Source organism: Miniopterus natalensis, chromosome 10, assembly GCF_054644295.1.
Source record: "Miniopterus natalensis isolate mMinNat1 chromosome 10, mMinNat1.hap1, whole genome shotgun sequence".
In the NCBI taxonomy this organism is placed as follows: domain Eukaryota; kingdom Metazoa; phylum Chordata; class Mammalia; order Chiroptera; family Miniopteridae; genus Miniopterus; species Miniopterus natalensis.
Window position 1 is genome coordinate 4,611,246 of NC_142090.1, and position 17,928 is coordinate 4,629,173.

The window sequence follows — 17,928 nt, forward strand, 5'->3', positions numbered from 1 at the left end:
GGCGCTGACCCGAGGAGCGCGCGGCCCGAGCCCCGCATCCCAAAGTGCCCGCCCGCCGCCCGCGGTACCTGCCTCCAGCAGCCAGCCCGGCCCCGCTGTGCCCCGCGCTCTCGGGGCGCGGACGCCCCCGCCGGCCGGGACTCGGGGCCACCCCGGGGCCGCTCTGTCGGCGGCGGGACCGCGGCGCGGAGCTCGCAGCCCGGGCGCGGGACCCACGGCGGCCGGCGGCGCGGCAGGTGCGGGGCGGGCGGAAAACGCGGAGCGGAGCGCAGCGCGGCTGGACGGGCGCGGCGGACCCGCTCCGGGCGGGCGTAAGGCCCGGACTGGACTTCCCGACAGGATTCTACCCGCGGCCTCGGGGCCGCCCCCCGCGCTGCCGGGGCGTGGGCGACGCGGGCACCTGGGCGGGCACCCAGACGGGGCCGACCTTCACGCGGGGCTCGCGAGCACGCTCTTTCCTTTCCCCGAGCTTACGGGCTTATCTACTCCACGACGGGGCGCTGTGCGCTGGGCGGCGCGCACCGGGACGGGGCGGGCGCGTGGACGCCGCGGCGGGCAGGGACGGGCGCGCCGAGACTGGCTCCGTGGGGACTGTTTCTGAGAAAGTTTGGGTAACGCCGGGAGCTGCAAAAATAAATCTAACACGGGCCGGTCTCCCCTGACCTCCGCGTGGCCTGCCCCGCCTCCCGCCTGCTCCAGCCCAGGGGGCGATTCCCGTGGCCGCGGGGACGGGCCACCTGCTGGGCTTTCCTTCCCTGGCCGCCTCCCCTGCTTTCCTTCGGGGGGGCCCGAGCGCCCACACTCGTCGGGAGCCTCTTGCTGTCCTGGCATCCTATGGAATCCAGCGTCCCCTTCTGTTGCTGTGATGCTTCTAAAGGAAGCAGGTCAGGTGCAGCACCAGGCCCGCCCCAGGAGCCCGGCTCCGCCTCCTGGTCCAGCAGCAGGAGTGGGTCCCCCCCTTAATTACGGGCCATTTCCGAGTTAGGAGCTTGCAGAGGGTAGCGGGGGAGGTGGGAGGGCAGGTGGGGAGAGAGAATTAGGAAGCTGCAACCTGACCTTCAGGAAGGACCCTGCCAGCCTGCGTTTGCCAGATAAAGTGCCCGCTCCGCCTGGGTTTCCTAATCCGTCACATGTGCTGTGGGGACGATTAAGAGCCACAAAATGATACATGCTTATCAGATGACACGAGGCAGAAGCCAAAAAATGAAGGCGGAACAGGCAGCCCTTTCTCCAATATTGGTTTAAATGGGCGATCCTCCGAAATGCTGTGGCCAACGCACCGTTTGTCTCCATTTACATGACAAATGGCGTTTGGGAAAAGGCGAAATGATGGGGACGGAGGACAGATCAGTGGCACCTGGAGGGGCTGACCACAAGGGAAACTCGGGGGTCACACACGGAATTGCTCTGTGTTGATCCGGGCGGTGGTTACCGGAATGCCGGCGGCGTTTGCCAAAACTCAATGAGCTCTACAGTAAAAAGAGTGAATTTTACTGTGTGTAAATTTAAAGAACATGTGTTAGCCATAATAGAGATTAAAAAGTTCAAGGAATTTTGGTTAAGTCCCTGAGATCAGCTGCTCCTTTTTTTTAAAAAAATCCTCACCTGGGGATATTTTTTCCATTGATTTTTAGAGAGAGTGGAAGGGAGGGAGGGAGGGGGGAGAGAGAAACATCAATGTGAGAGAGACACATGGATTGCTTGCCTCCCACACATGCTCCAACCATGTCTGGGGATAGAACCTGCAACCCAGGTACGTGCCCTGACCGGAAATCGAACCCATGACCCTTTGGTGGGTGGGCTGGTGCTCTAACCACTGAGCCACACCGGCCAGGGCCCATGTGTGTGGTTTTTTGACAGTGAACCTGGCAGCCTTTTCACAGTGACAGTCTGCGCTCTGTTCAAACTTCCGCAGCAGAAAAAGTCACCAAAATGTTTCATAAAGTCCTCCCAGTCCCTTAACCTCACCCGGGAAAGAAGGGGTGTGACGGCCTGAACTCTAACCTTCTGGGACCTGGGTCAAAGGCAGGCTCAGGAGGTGCACGCTCAGTAGCATCAGCTGTGTGCCGGGAGCACAGCACACACGCTAACGATGCACATGCGTGTGCACACACACACACACACACACACACACAAATGGGGCTCTGGAGCGAAGATTCTGGGACTAGGAGCTGGGACTGAGTCTCATCAAAGGCCGGGCGCTAACTGCTGCTCAGCTCTCCAAGGAGCCCCTCTGTGGCTCGGGGGAGGACCCTGGAACCAAGGCCCGCTCCAGCCCCAGCACCCTAACTCTCTTCAGTTTTAGAGACGACTGCACAGCCTTTCTCTTTATGACTCACTTGTCAGGTTTGGGTGGACGGCTCTCGGCCACACCAGGAAGCCCCGCTCCTCCGGACACATCCGTCTGTAGGGAGGTGTCACTCTCAGACGTGTGTAAAACTACCGACCACCCCGAAATGCACAGAGGAAAAAGGTTAAGGGTGTTACGCCGCATAACGGAATATTGTATAGGCATTAAAACATCAAAGGATGTAAAAGAGTAACATCAGGTTGGCTAGCGTTCACCAATCAATCATTTGGCCAATATTCGGGGGACGTCTATCGTGTGCCATGCGCCTGGTGGGTCCCGGGAGACAGGACAAGCACAGCGGGCCCAGCCGGCGCCCGGGGAGGTCCTGATGTTAGGACAGGCTCTTCCAGGTGCTAAACGCCTACGGACTTTATTTTGTTTCATTTTCTCAGCAGCCCCAAGAGGCGGGTCTATCATTACCCCTCACTTCATGGGCGAGGACACCCAGGAACAAAAAGTCAATATCCACCCTCATTGATCGGATTTCTATAAATACGTGCTGCCTCCTCAATGCCTTTTATAATTTCACTGCAGTTTGTACAAGCTCACAGAGCACCGACTGACAAGGGTGCTCGTAGGAGGTCGTGGGGCCCTATTTCATACCTGACTTGAACCCCGTTTCTTTTTCTGCAGGCTTATTGTAAAACAATTATCCTGACATGCCGCTCAGCAGCTACTCTCCTCCCTGTTTCTCATATTGATTCCTGAAGCATCACTCGGCCTGGGAGGCAGAGGAATTGATGACTGGGTTTAATTTTAAGCGACATGAATAGTGTTGCTTTTCTCTCTCCCTCCCGGAGCCCATTTCAACGTCTGATTGGCAATAATTGGTGAAATTTTTCATGTTTACCAGGGATCCTGAGTCTGTTTTCGTATCCAGAACACATTGTTGTATCTTGCTCCTAGCTAAGTCCAACTTATGATACATTATCATAGAGCATGAACATCTTGGGGACTCAGAAAGGCCTTGCTCTGGATCGAGATGTTTACAAAACAAACACATTTTTCTAGAACAGCCAGAGGCCCCTGCCCTGGCCAAGCAAATAACCCTTTTCTCTCTGAGCTCCCTGCTCACAATCAATATTCCCTCTAATTGTTAGCAGAACATCTTATTGGGTCATCTCGTCGGAAGAATAAAATAGGAAGGGGGAACATACAAAAACCGGGATTTTGTGTCATAAGCAAATAAAACGTACATGGCTTAAATATATAAACGTATTTAAAGCTATGCAATAGTCATGCAATTTAAAAATAATTACAGTGATTATGATTTTTACTCAGTTGAACCAAACGTTTATAGGGTTTTTTCCTTCTTAGTTGGCCATGATTTTACTAGGTAAAATGTGATCCTTTGACACATGTATTTTAAAACATAAGGCCCTGGATTTGACGCAACTACTAGAGAAATTCTCCCCATCTTCCTTCCCTCTTTCCTGTCCCCAGACTTTGCCCCCCATTGTCGCTTGGAGTTTTTGTCACTCCTGTCTTCCTTTCCTATGTGGGGATATTTTTTCCATTCATTTTTTTTATTTTAAGAGAGAGTGGAGAGAGTGGAGGGAGTGGAGGGGAGGTTAGGGGACAGAGAGAGAGAGAGAGAAAGAGAGGGAGGAGAGAGAGACATCTATGGGACAGAGACACATTGACTGGTTGCCTGCTGCATGAGCCCTGATATCAGGCTGGGATCGAACCTGCAACCCAGGTATGTTCCCTTGACCGGGAATCGAACCCTTGACCCTTTGGTGCATGGGCCGACGTTCTAACCACTAAACCACACCAGCCAGGGCTACTTACAAGGCCTTTAAGATGACAAGTGAACTTTGGAGATATTGAAAAGACGGGTTTTGATATATGACTATTTTTTGGACTGAGAAAGTTATAAAAATGTCCCTCTACTTCACGGTTACGGTAAAGCCATATGAAAACATGATGGTCTTTTCATCATAGTCATGGCCTATTTTGCCGGAACAATATATGCAAGAGCCTTAACGGGATGTAGAGGAAAGCGCTCCCCATCACAGAGTGTTTTCCCCGCATCGTCGCTGTCGAGCGCATTACTAAACACAAATCCAGCTCAATCAATACGCTCCCTCGTCTGCGCCAACAGCCAGTCCGTCGGTCTCTCCACTCATGGACAAACAGCCTGCGCCGACAAACAGACTCTCAGGTGGTAAGTTCCTCAGGAAGAGCTTATAATGCTATATTGTTAGAAAGTTACCAAAATCAATTCTTTGTGAGAGGGGGCTACTGCTCCTTTCCCGCTGTTTTGATTACTGATAACCTGGGAAATGTAGGGCAGGATCGAGCCTGGGTTGACGGGGGGAGTGTTCTTCTCTCGATGTTCTTTCCAAACCGTCATTCTGCTCCAGAGAAGGACAGTGATGTTTCCCTTCCCCTCTGTGCCCTCGGGATAAATCCCTCGTCAGCTGAAGATTCAGGGTCAAGGGTGGGCCGTGGAACCCCGATGGGGCTGGAGCTTCTAACGCAGGGAGCGGGCAATTACCCATTCGGACCACGAAGGCCACTGGCATGGGTTACAGAGTCCCCGCAATTTCCACACCGCGCCACGTGCTTTGTTCAAAGGCGAGCCGCTGTTATATCGTATGTTCACCACCCCAAGTCGAGTCTTCCATCGCCGTTTATTCCCCTTTCCCTTCTTCTAGTCACCCCAATAAATTCAATTAAAAATAAGATCAAGTACAAATACTTTCTGGCACCCATCAAAAAAGGGAACCTAATTTGAATGCTTCGGGGCAGGTGGGACTACGCCGGGTCATAAGGCCCCCAACACCCAGGCAGGAGTCGCACCCCAGATGAGGAAGCTGGGGCGGGTTCAGATGACGGCGACCTGACTGCCACCCACTTGCTTTTGGTTTTCTCAGATGCCTCGGGAAGGCTGCTCTCCCCCCTCCGCTGGTTTACAGCTTAGCACCAGGTTTATCAGAAGCAGGGCCGCTGGAGCTGCACAGATGGGCTGTGTTCGTTGACACCCCTCACGTTCACATCGAAGGGCGTGGACACTCGCCCTGCGGCTGGAATGAAGGTGGGGAGGGGAGGGCCATCAGCAGGAGGTGGCAGGTGACAGTTCCAAGACTGTGGAGCGTGAGCCAACTAGCCTGGGTGTCTTTCCCTGAATGGACTGGTCTGCGGGGAAACTCCCTGATTCTAGGCGCTGGGCTGCAAGGGGACAGGCTCTGGGGAGTGGGCCCCTCGGCGTCCAAACGCCTAAAGACAACCCTTCTGACAGTCCTGCCATCGCCTTGGCTGAGGATGGCTTTATAAATGGGCTCAGGGCAACCAAGACTTTTTTTTTTTGCCGTTAAAGCAGACCTGTGCTTTAAAATGCCAGTTGGTCTGTAACTCAGGCGGCTGTAACGTTGCTTTGACGCCAAGATCGGTAACAGGACCGCGGCTGACCTTGGTGAGACCGGTCGTGAGGAGAATGACTCCATGGTTTTTAATGGCCGTTGCTCTGTTCTCACGCGGGGAGAAGGCATCTGTGGTTGTGCCACTTCATTCGGGGGTCTGTGGAGTCCTCTACTAACCCCACCATGTTTCGGGAAAAAAATACAGGGCTGCCAAACAAGGCAGAACTAGTCCAAGTAAGCCATCTCCCCTTTTAAAGCAAATGGGAATCTCATGCGCCTAACTTATTTTGGGTGGGAATGGCTACCCCAAATTTTTGCTGCCTCAAAGTGAATAGCAGTTGTCTCTTCTTGACTGACTCTTTAATAATATATATTCCGGTGCCTCCAGAGCTGTTTAGGCTCTTTGCGCCTCTGCAAAATGAGATTGCACAGGTGTTTTTTTTAAAAATTCATTTTTCAGGTCTGACCACTTATCTCCCCTGTTGCTGATCAGCATCTAGCTGCCTGTCTGACTGTCGCTGATGTGCCTGCAATCGTCCACCCAGGGCATTTTTCTAATTTGTGTTGGATCCTGCAAGGGCTAGGAACGCAGACCACGGTGCCTACCAGGGCTCGGCACAGACCAGGGGTAAGCAGGAACCGTGTGGGCACCGCCTGTACCTACCCAGTTTTCTACCTTGGAAACCCTGGCATCCCCCTTACACGCCACCTCGGTGCTGGGTTCCATCCCGCAGTCTGGACCGGCTACGGCACCGGGCACAGGGCTTGTCCTGGCTGCTGGCCATGGTCTGAGTGGCCAGCTCCCCTCTCCTAGCCCCACCGGTTCCCTGTAGATCTCGGTCCTGTCCTTGCTCCCAACACCCTTGGTTCTTGGGGCTGGGCTCCTGCTGTTTTCTTGACATCGATTTTTTCCTTCCTGCGCTTCCTTCCCGCCCTGACAATGACTTTTCTTCTTGTGCTAAGAGGAAGCTCAGGACAGAGTAACAGATACTATGCCAACCATGAGGCAACGAAAGGAAAGTGCAGATAATACGTAGAATTCATTTTGGCCTTGGTGCTGCTTTTGGAAGCTGTATGCTGTTGAAGGAATATTTTTTGTCTCAATCCTCTGTTTTTATATATAAAAGTCTGTACTGAATTGGGTTTGGCGATGGGCAAAGCAGAGCTTATGAAACCCAAGCACATTTTTGAAAACAAAAAAACTTATAAAGAAGGGTGTTTATCAAGGCATTCTCACCGGGCTAGAAAGACAACAGGTTTAAAATATCAAAACAGATAAAGTCCACGAATCTTCTGATGGCTTATTCCTGCTACTATTCTGTCTATACCCAAAACAAACAATTAACATTTTCATCTCAACCGAAGGCGTCAGGTCAAATACAATGATAGCCTGAAGGCGGTGCAGGCGTGGGCGACGTGAAGGTCACTGTGGCTGACAGCTGTGTGGGGCTGGCCCTGAACTGCACACAGCAGGCCTGCCCACCGTCCTTCAGCACACAAGTGAGCTCAAGAGAAAATACACTTCAACCCACTGCTGCAATGTTTCCCCTTACAGGGCAGACGTCTTTTAGGATATGTAAGCCTATGCCAAACTTTCAAAATGGAATTCATTTTAAAAATGTTAATTTAAAAATGATGCCGCCCCGGCCGGGTAGATAATTGGTTAGAGCATGGTCCCTTTATGCCAAGGTTTCCGTTCGATCTCTGCTCAGGGCACATACAAGAACCAACCAATGAATTCACAAATAAGGGGAGCAACAAACTGATGTTTTGCCTGCCCCTCCCTTCCTTTCCCTCTAAGAAAATCAATCAGTAAATAAAAGAAATGATACAGACATGTAGGTCCATTAGTTCTTAATTATGTACGTATAACACGTGGGAAGTGCACCAAACTGTTAAGCTTTCTGCGGTCGTTGAGATTACAATTAGTTTTTTAAGCTTATTTTAAAAGCTGTTCTTTCATGTCTCCTCTTCTGTGTTTGGATGTCTTATTTACTCACAATCCAACTTCCCCCTTTTGTCTCTTTATTTTTAGAGGTGGTGAGAAACCGCGGCAAGGAGTCAAGCTTTAGGTTTCAGGTGACTCCTCTCTGGATGCTCCTGGGGAAGGGAGGCTGCGGGTTTGTTGATTCCCAGGCAATCCGCAGCTCCAAAGAATCAGCTGAACGGATTATAGTTTACTCACCCATGAGGGATCTCAAATTTTCTCCAAACCTTAACTTATTTAGATATGATTTTTAAACTGATTTTTACAGAGAGAGGAAAGGAGAGGGGGAGAGAGAGAAACATCAATGCGAGAGAAACAGCAATAGTCTGCCTCCTGCGCACCCCCGACTGGGGATCGAGCCTGCAAGCCTGACCTGTGCCCTTGACCGGGAATCAACTTATTTATTTTAAAAGGATGCAGCTGAGGCTCACATTCCATCCACTGATCAACCGTTGGTGACAGGCTTCCTTCCTAATGCAACCTTGACATGGCAGACCATCCATAGCTAATCGGGGGGTGGCTGTCTCAGCCCCCACACGGGTTTTCAGCCTCGCAGAGCCTTGGGCTTTGTCCCAGTGATCGCCAGGGTCACTTTCCACCCACTGCTCTAAGACAAACAACAAAGACACATTCTGGAAAATGTGTGTGTTTTTTTTATATGCACAATGCCCGATATACTCTAGATGGGATGGCAAGTATTTCTGTCCCTGAGTCTGGGATGTGCAAAAGGAGGAGCCGTCGTCGCCGTTAAGTTCTCAGGTTCATATTTATGACCCTGCTCAGCAGAAATGGAAGTGGCAGCAGGGCCAAGCACCGCAGCTTACAGCCGCCTGGGCCCGGGCGCGCTGAGTCAGCCGGCCCCCTCCAAGCCCCGGGGCGGGACGCGCCTCCCTCTGATCCTCAGCGTTGCCCACCCACCTCTCCTTCCCTGCCTGGCCGTGTCACTTAAGCATATTCAGCGAGCATTTACTGAGTGCCTACTATGTGCGTAGCTCTGCACGAACCCCCGTGTAGAACACAAAGGTGGCTGAGATGACGACACACTGGGAAGACGTGACAGGTACACACGGGCGGAGCGGAAAAATACCACCTGCCTCCCATGCTCTTCCCGGAGGGTGAGCCACTTCCATTGGTGAGCCCGGGTAACGTCTGCCTCGGGACCGAGGGTGACTTCAGTGGCGGGAATGTTCTATGAGCACGCTGAGGGTGAATGAGGCCTCAGGGGCCATGGGACAGGACGGATTCCAAGTGCACAGGAGAAACCCAGAGGAGAGGTAGGGCAAGGGAGGGAGCACAGAGGGGGATGGTGTGAGCGTCACTCTCTATTTGGTTTTAGGGTTCACGCATTTACACTCTCCATGTCCCCCTCTCCCCCTCTAACCAAGTTCGGGCCTTCAGTTCAGGCCTTTGTGGGTCTTGACCCAGACCTAAACTTGCACAGGGTTCCCCGGCTAGTCTCACTGCCTTCGGGAGCTCTCTCGGTTTAATTCATATATGCATTACTCCTAGATGGCTTTTCTTACAGCATTCTTTTTTTTTAATTTTATTTTTTATCCTTACCTGAGGATATTTTTTCCATTGCTTTTCAGAGAGAGATGGGAGGGAGACAGAGAGAGAGAGGTCAATGTGAGAGAGACGCATCGATTGGTTGCCTCCTGCACAAGCCCCAACCGGGGCCGGGCATGGAGCCTGCAACTGAGGTCCGTGTCCTTGGCCAGAATTGAACCCAGGACCCCTCAGTCCGTGGGCGAGCGCTCTGACCACCGAGCCCACCCAGCAGGGCTCTTACAGCGTTCCTTGTATATTCCTCGGTCTGCTCTACTAGCTGCTGCCTATAAGAAAGTCAGGCCAAGAGGGCAGGTCCCGGGCCTGGGCCTGCTCGAGTCCCAGCTTCCCGGCAGCGGGGGTTTCCGCCCACGTTTGCCGACTGAGGGTAGGTGGAGTCCTGGAGCTTCAGGGCAGGCAGGGCAAGATCAGCCAGTCTGCCGTGTCTTCATTTCACAGAGCAGGAAGCCCTGGCGTCATAAGGCCCAAGGGACACACCACGGCCACAGGGCCATGTCTCCTGTCCCCTCTCTTCCATTCAGAGTCCCTCCTCGTCAGCGTCTCCCCACAGTGCCTGGACACAGGAACTTCCACCACCACCCGTCTCGGCTCCTTGCTGTTCCCGGGACTCCTGGTGCGGAGAGGCCGCTCCCTGTGCCATCAGCACCCCCGCATGGAAGCCACGTCCACGGCTGACGCCTGTAAACGGACAGGGGCCGGTTCTGTCTCCACAAAGCCGGCCTCCTTGTTTCTGCTCTGTCCCTCCTCTGAGGGACACATGCTCTTTATCACTAATCGGCAACTTAGAAAATGGACTTGCATTATTTTATTTTTGTATTGAAGCATCTCATGTCCCCAGCGTGGTGCTATAGTGAGGAAGAAAGAAGGGCTTCGGGCACCCGGACTCGCAGAGTTCAACATCTTGGAGGCATCTGTTTCAATAGTTATCTCATGGACGATGCCACTGAGACCCGGGGAGGAAAATGACTGGCCCACGGTCCTTTTGTAAAAATTGTGGGAAATAGGCACAACATAAAATTTCCCATTTTAACCATTTTCCTGTTGGATGACTGGATAAGCATTCACTCCCCGATCCCCGGCGGCTACCGTTTTGTTTTCTGTCTCTTTGAATTTGTCTCCTCTAGGGACCTCACGTAAGTGGAATCACATAGTATTTGTCCTGTGACTGGCTGATTTCCCTGAGCATTTCCAGAGCGCCCGAAACTTCCAGATCATGCCTTCCTTGCGGTGTTTGCTTGGATCTGTGGCAGTTACGGAGGGGGACCAGGCAGGGCGGTTAGGAGGCCCTGAGGAACAGGACAGGGCAGGAACGGAGGCCCCGAGAGGCACAGCCCTGAGGGTCCCACGCCGTGGCATCTGCGTGCCACTCGGAACAACACAGAAACGTGGGCCACCCAAAGTCCGCTGTGTCCTGTGTGAGGATGCAGCTCCGTCTGAGCTGCTCTGCCCATCCCTCCCATCACTCTGTTCCCTTCTCCTTGCTTTCCTGTTCCCTTCAGCTGGCGACTTCTACGCACTCTTTTAAAAAAATATATTTAAAAATGTTTAAACAAATAGTTCTTTAATATTTAAAAAAAATTTACTTCCATATCTCCAAATGACACAGTAGTTTCCAATTTCACGCAGTTTCACTTTTAGGCTTTATCTACTGACCTACCGGCAGGGAATAAAAGGGTTTAGCTCTTTTACCAGCCCCCCTTTCCTTGCAAAGCACCCTTCGTCCATCCTTCGAAAATTGGGAGGCTGCAAGTTTGGTTAGGTCGATATTTAGTTTTTATGTATTAAGAACATGTAGATGCCGTATGCAAAGTTATTTCATTTGCTACGGTTCTTTTCCCTTTTCCGCAGCTTTTGTTTTACCTGGAGGGTTGTTTTTTCCATTCATTTAATTTTCTGTGGGTGACTGATTTGTTTAATTTCCTGCTGGTCATCTTGTGCCTTCCTCCCCTCCCTGATCTCCAGTGAGCAAGGAGCAGGAGCTCGGACAGCGCCGCCTGCCGGGCGCTCACGGCCAGGTGGCGGCCAGGTCGCCGGGCTCTGTGGAGCACAAACCATTTCACAGAGCGCTCTGCGAAGGTCACTCTGTGACCTTGACAGGGTGAGGCAAAGACGAGGTCACTGCACAGTCATGTCTCAGCACAGACAAAAGAAACATCCACGCCACAAAACTAAGCAAGCATATCCCTTTCCTGCCCAGTGCCAGTAACAGCTCCCTGTTGGCCCCCCAGCGACAGCTTTAGCCCTGCTTGGTTCCTGTTACACCCCAGATGAAAGCATCAGGACATCCAACGCAGGGAGCCCCTGCTCCCGACAGCACCAGCCCAGAGCAAAGTCCCGCTCCTTGGACCATGCTCCCAAATCACCAAACACAAACCCGGCGCGAGGAAAAGCTCTCCCAGCACCTCTAAGGCCCCCGGTTCTCTGGGTGTGCGTCCTGCCTCGCAGCCAGGGGCCGCAACCCCGATTCGTCCCAGGACCTTGGGGTTCCTCGAGGTCAGCGGCCCTACTGTGTCCACCGTGGAGGCTTAATGCCTTGGACGGTAGCCCTCCACCCACTCGCTGCAGTGGCACATCTGGGACCCGCGGTGTCCGGCTGTTGGAAGGACCTCCCTGCGCGGCCAGGAGGAAGCTGGTGCGGCACTGAGCCCCGATGTCCCGGGGAGGCCCCTCCAGTTCTGGACGTTCCCCTCCCTCCTTGCCTCCCTCCTGTGTTCCCCCAGCTGTAAGGACTATCTTTTGTGTGTGTACATATGTCAAAATGGGTTTTCCTGAATCTAAACTTTTATCCCCTCTTTTTGCAGAAGGATATTTGCTTTCCATGGCGACAATTCGTAAGTGTGTGAGGTTGGCCCCTCTCACTGCTTTTTCTGTTCCTCTCCTCTCTCCCTCTCTCCCGGGAAACTAAACATAATGGATTAAAATAATCATCCTGGGGTTATGTGGGCACTTTAAGGATTTCTATTCCAGATCAACTGTCAAAAATGTCTAAAAGACACAAAAAAAATCTATGAAGCCATTTGTGTTTCTTCTGTGGACACTGAAAACCGTATTTACAAGAGAGCTTTTGTTACTATAGTTACGAGATAAGAAAAGGCCTCGCTCCCTGATAAGAGAAGGGCCTCGAGCACAACGCCGTCTTTAAAAGGCAGCTTCCCCTATAAAAATATCAGCATGATGATTTGGTTTGCCCAAGATCAAGGTTGAATTTCTTATAACTTAAAGTTTCTAAATTTTCTATATTGTTTTTATGAGTAAAATAAACCCTCACTTGAATGAAATACATCACCCTTTTTTTCATAACATTTAAAATACACGCACACACACATTCAACTAAATAAAAAGGCGATAATGGATTTTTAAAGTGTTTAATTACGTTAGCAAAAATTGTAATTCCTCGATTCTTAATTAATTTTAAGGTCTGAGGCAAATGGTTTAATTAATTAGTACCTAATCTCTGGTATTTAGACAATGTATAAGAAGGAAACAGATGCAACATAAATGCTATGATCGATGTTTCTCTCTCCTTCCTCTCTCTCTCAAATCAATAAAAATATATTTAATAATAACAGCATTATGATCTAAAAACTCATTCTCAATTGTCTGTTCATTGTCTGTGTTTTATAAAAGGGAAAAGACACTGGGAGATATAGTATTTGACATTTCAAAATGGGGATCACATCAGCCTCTGATAACACTGCGCTTTCCTCTCTCCCTTCCCCCAAGTCCCCCCATCAAGCGACTGTCCTGGCCACGCCTCTCCTCCCCCGCCACGCCTCCTCTCATCTCCTGGCCACACCCTCTCCTCTCCTGGCCACGCCCCTCATCTCCTGACCACGCCCCTCTCTTCTGACCACGCCTCTCCCCCTGGCCACGCCTCCTCTCATCTCCTGACCACACCCTCTCTGCTCCCGGCCACGCCCCTCCTCTCCTGACCACGCCCCTCTCCTCCCTGGCCACGCCTCCTCTCCTGGCCACGCCCCTCTCCTCTCCTGGCCACGCCTCCTCTCGTCTCCAGGCCTCTGCTGCACCCAGGGGAGTCTCCTTCCCTGGAACCCGGGCTGAAGCTCTGATCTCAAGGGAGAAGCCCAAACGAGAGAGGCGATCGCACCATTTATCAGCCACACGGGGTCACGTTTTTAGAGTGCATGTGGCATTGCTGGGCCATCACTCTTGTCCCGGCAGAAGGAAACTGTCGTGGGAAAATCGGGATGTGTGGATCCACTGCTGAAGCTGTTCTGGTCTGAGCCCTATTTACTGCCGCGGCGTTTTAATCACCGGCCTCGGTTTCTCCATTCGGGATAAAACTGGCCGTGGGTCCTCCATTTCCCTCATCGCACCGTGTGTTTCCAGAGGTGCTCACAGCACCCCTCATCCCACGTGCTCCTTGGGTGTGACCTTGCCACTCAGCCACCAAGAAGCAGACAGAGTCTGCTTCCCCTTCCCTGGAGTGCGGGCTGGAGCCCAGATCTGGGCCAACAGCACGTGGTCAGAGGGATGCATGCAGCTTCCAAGGCTGGGTCTTCAAGGTCACAGGCCTGCACCTCTGCTTTTTGGAACGATTCTTCTTAGTGCCCGGCTGCCATGATGTGGAGCCTGGGGGGGGGGGGGGGGCTGAGGCTCCTGGCTGACAGCGTCAGCTAAGCTCCTGGGCGACCACGTGGCTGAGGCCACTTTAGACCATCCAGTCAGTCATCCTGATGCCCAGCTGAGACCACATAGAGCAGAAGTGCCGCCCAGGCAGCCACAGAATTGGGTGAGATAACGGAGTATTGTTTAAGTCACCACGTGTTGGGTGGATTGCTGTATAGCAACAGAGAACAGAAAGAGCCCTGGTCTTTCCGCCCTTGCCTTTCCACGGTCTTCTCCTCTCTTCTGGCTGGAACACAAGCCTCTAAAGGCAGAAACTGTGCCCGTCTTGGACAGCACTGATGTTCCAATGACAAAAATAACGCCGCGCACATGACAACTGATGGCTACGTTCTTGTTTAGTTACAACTGAATAACAATAACTATTGTAGTTACCCACCTACTATGTGGCAGACCCTGTGCTGCTTGTAAAATGTATCATTTTGTTGAGCCCTGTAAAGTAGGGACTGTTACTACTTCTCTTTTATACATGAGGAAACAAAATGCACAAGAGGGAAGGTGACTTGCCCAAGTTGTACAGTTTGTAACTAACAGACTAAGAGTGCAAACCCACATGTGCCACGGCAAAGGCTGCTGTTGTTGCAATCCTAGGTTCCAATCAGGACAGGACAGGTTGTGCCGCAGTGACAAATAGCCCCATCGTGGCCTAACATAGCAAAGGCCTTTTCCTTTCTACGCTAGAGGTTCGTCATGAGTCGACAGGGTTCCCTGTTGATGGTGGTCACAGAGGGACCAGGCTGATGGAACAGCCGCTGTCTTCGGGTCTGCCAGTCACCACACCAAAGGGACAGAGGACTCCAGAGCTTCTTGCATCAGCCACGATATGTCCTAGCCCAGAAAGTGCACACGTCTGTTCTACTCCTAACTCCCTGGCTGAAAATATCCAGGTGATAGAATACCTACCACTTACACCACCTCATCAAGGAAGATACAAGTATGTCATTCCCTGCTGTGTGAGGAGCCTCGGCCAAAGTTCCGGAAAGTTCTGGAAAGCCCTAGAATAACTTTTTTCTCTCTCTTTTTTTCGTTTTGTTCATTTTTACCCGGGGATATTTTTCCACTGATTTTTAGAGCGAGTGGAAGGCTGGGGGGGGGTGTGGTGGAGAGACACTGATGTGAGAGAGAGACATTGACTGGTTGCCTCCCACATGTGCCCCAACTGGGGCCAGGGATTGGCCCTTTGGGGAACAGAGTGATGCTCCAACCACTGAGGCACACCGGCCGGGGCAAGGATTTCTTATCAACAGATCATATTATTCACATTTTAGATCACAATACACAATATGATTACAAACTTTATTAAATTCAAATGGATAGACGTTCACTTCTAATTTTGCCACCCTAGACGCTGCCACTGACAAATAGCGATGGTGGGTAAAGCAGTCACGGGCCCCCATTAGTATTCAACTTCTCTCCTGACAGCGTCTCAGTGACACAGAGGAATTAGTGCCTTTTTATTACAGAATAGATCTACTTCATTATGATGTTAATTATCATGAATCACCATAATGGCACAAATGCTTTGAAGAAATTAATAAAACGAGGGCTCAGATTTAACTTCTGCAAATGAAAATGAACGCCGCCACTCTGAACAAGGGGCCCCCTAACAGCACTGCGCTTGCAGTGCAGCGATGCGCAGTGGGTGCCGGCGAGCTTCCGAATCCACCCCACGCACGTCCGTAACGCACAGGAGGTCAGGAGCCCCGGGTATAACGGCCCTTTCGGTTCTCACGTGGCACAGAACCTTCTCTACTTCACTATTGCATTTCTCACCTTTTTTTAAAATAAAAGAAAATTACTCAAATCATAAATAATTATTGTCAGTGGGTTAAGGCTCTATCGAATCTGGTCTCGCTCAATTGAGAGAACTCCTCAGAGTACAGGGCAAATTTTCATTTAGCCTTTGTTGAAAGCTCTCCATAATAAAATAGTGGCCACTCATCTTTTAAAAAGTGATTATGATTAAATGCTACCCTATCTTCCATAGTAAGCCTTTAAAAAAAAATTACCATTAAAATAAAAAAAAATTGATTTGAGAGAGAGAGAGAGAGAGAAAGGAATGTTGATTGGCTGCCTCCCGCACGGGCCCTGACTGGGATGGAATCTGCAAGCTGGGAATGTGCCTTGACCGGGAATCAAACCAGCCGCCTTCAGGTGCGCAGGACGCCGCTCCAGCTGAGCCACCCGGCCGGGGCGTGGCCATTCCTCTTTTAGGGGCTCCAATTATCAGGAAGTTCTTGCCCACAGGGAACTGAGACCCCCTCTCCCTCACTGGTCTCCTTCGGCCTGCTGAGCAAACCTCTTCGAGGCCTAACCCCTCCTTCCTGCAGCCGTCGACAAAGACAGAAAACGGGTTCTCTCCTCTGAAATCCTACCTTTTTCTGGATAAATAGTCCCCGGTCTTTGGGTTTTTCCTATCTGGGTCTTTGCCTATCTGGTCTTCTCCTCAGAAGATGAATACCCATCTTTAAATGAGGTGCCTGGGATGGCCATGGGGTCTGAGTGTCCGCCCTGCTCTGGACAAAATTCTGTCACTGACGTATCTCAGTATTGCGTTTCTTTAGAAGCCAATCGCCACATAACGCTGGCTCATATCAAGCTCTCCATGAAACCATCGCCCCCCTCCCCCGTGTCTTTTTCATAACTTCAGGAGTCTTCCATGTTTTACTAAGTGATTTCTGGGGGGCGGGGAGGGCTCAGTGCAGGAAGTAAGCTCATCTTTACTGTATTTCATTTCATTATTTCTCTCCTATCTTTCTAGGCCATCAAGATGCTTTTGAAGTGTTTCTCATGACCTGGCTTATTAAACCATCCCTCTCAGCGCCGTGTCATTTGCAGACATAATCAACATTCTACTTGTGTCTCTATCCAAGGCACTGATGGGGATGTTGGACACACACACACACACACACACACACACACACACACACACTCAAGGCCATCCGCAAGCAGAAGAGCCTGCTTCAGGCCTCCTGTTCTGTTTCTCTCCCTTGACTTCAAGATCTCTTGAGAGACCATTAAATCTGTGGCTGAAGCTCATATATGTAAAGTCCATGGCATCATTCAGCTTTTACTACGGACATAAGTGGGTCCGGCGACATTTCTACCTTGTGAAGCTTTGCTCATGGCCAGTGGCCCCGATTTCTTCTTGGGGGACTGAGACACATAACAACCCATCTAAACTTGGGGTGTTGGCCGACAGGGGTCACATTTTTATTTCTAGGATAAATTTCCTCCATTCTCTTTAGAAAGACTGCACCTGTCCTTTCTCAAGCCGCGCTCATCAAAGAGCTCACGTGAAGGCAGATTATTTATTTCGATCCATCTTTTTCCTGATTTCGGATCAGTTTCTGATTAGCAGCCGACCAGCTAAGCCACATCGGGGGGCATGGATCCCTAGGTGTCAGAACCTCGCTGGAGGACACGAGAGAGCTCTCTGAAGCCAACCCGTCTTTACAGATGAGCATGCACAGAGCTGGTGAACGCATGTTGGTTGTTTTGCACTAAAATACAGCGGTCCCTCGGTTTCTGAATGGGATCCGTTCCGGAGACCGTTTGAGCTCTGGAACGTTCCAAAACCGAGGGATTCACAGCCGACAGCTGGGCCTCAGGACCTTACCCTCAGCGGAATTGCGATGGAGATTAAATGAGTCCAAAGTGCTTAAAATGGAGCTTGGCCTGCAGTGAGTCCTACACAAGGGTGTATTATTATTTTTAATTATTTTTATTACAGGTTGGCTCTCTCACTATCTGCTCCTCCCACCCCATCTTTTTAAACGATTGCTTTTTACGATTAGCACCATCCTGATCATCACTACCCACCGGACACAGAGCATGTCATCCACCATCTTACTAGTTCCATTTTGGGTTCATAATATACATTCTCATAGTAAAAAAAAAAAAAAAAATCCACTGGCTCTACTTTAATCATTGAAAAATGCCTGGCGGACCCTATCAATATTTTAGTCTAGGAAGCGCCGATCATAGTGATGAAAACGGCAAGGATGGCACAT

General features: G+C 51.0%; 1 protein-coding gene across 1 annotated transcript in view; it reads right to left on the reverse strand.

Moving 5' to 3' along the window:
• The window catches only part of CNTNAP2 (contactin associated protein 2), a 1,301,514-nt gene that overhangs the window by 32,296 nt on the left and 1,251,290 nt on the right, over positions 1-17,928 (reverse strand). The window lies entirely within an intron of this gene.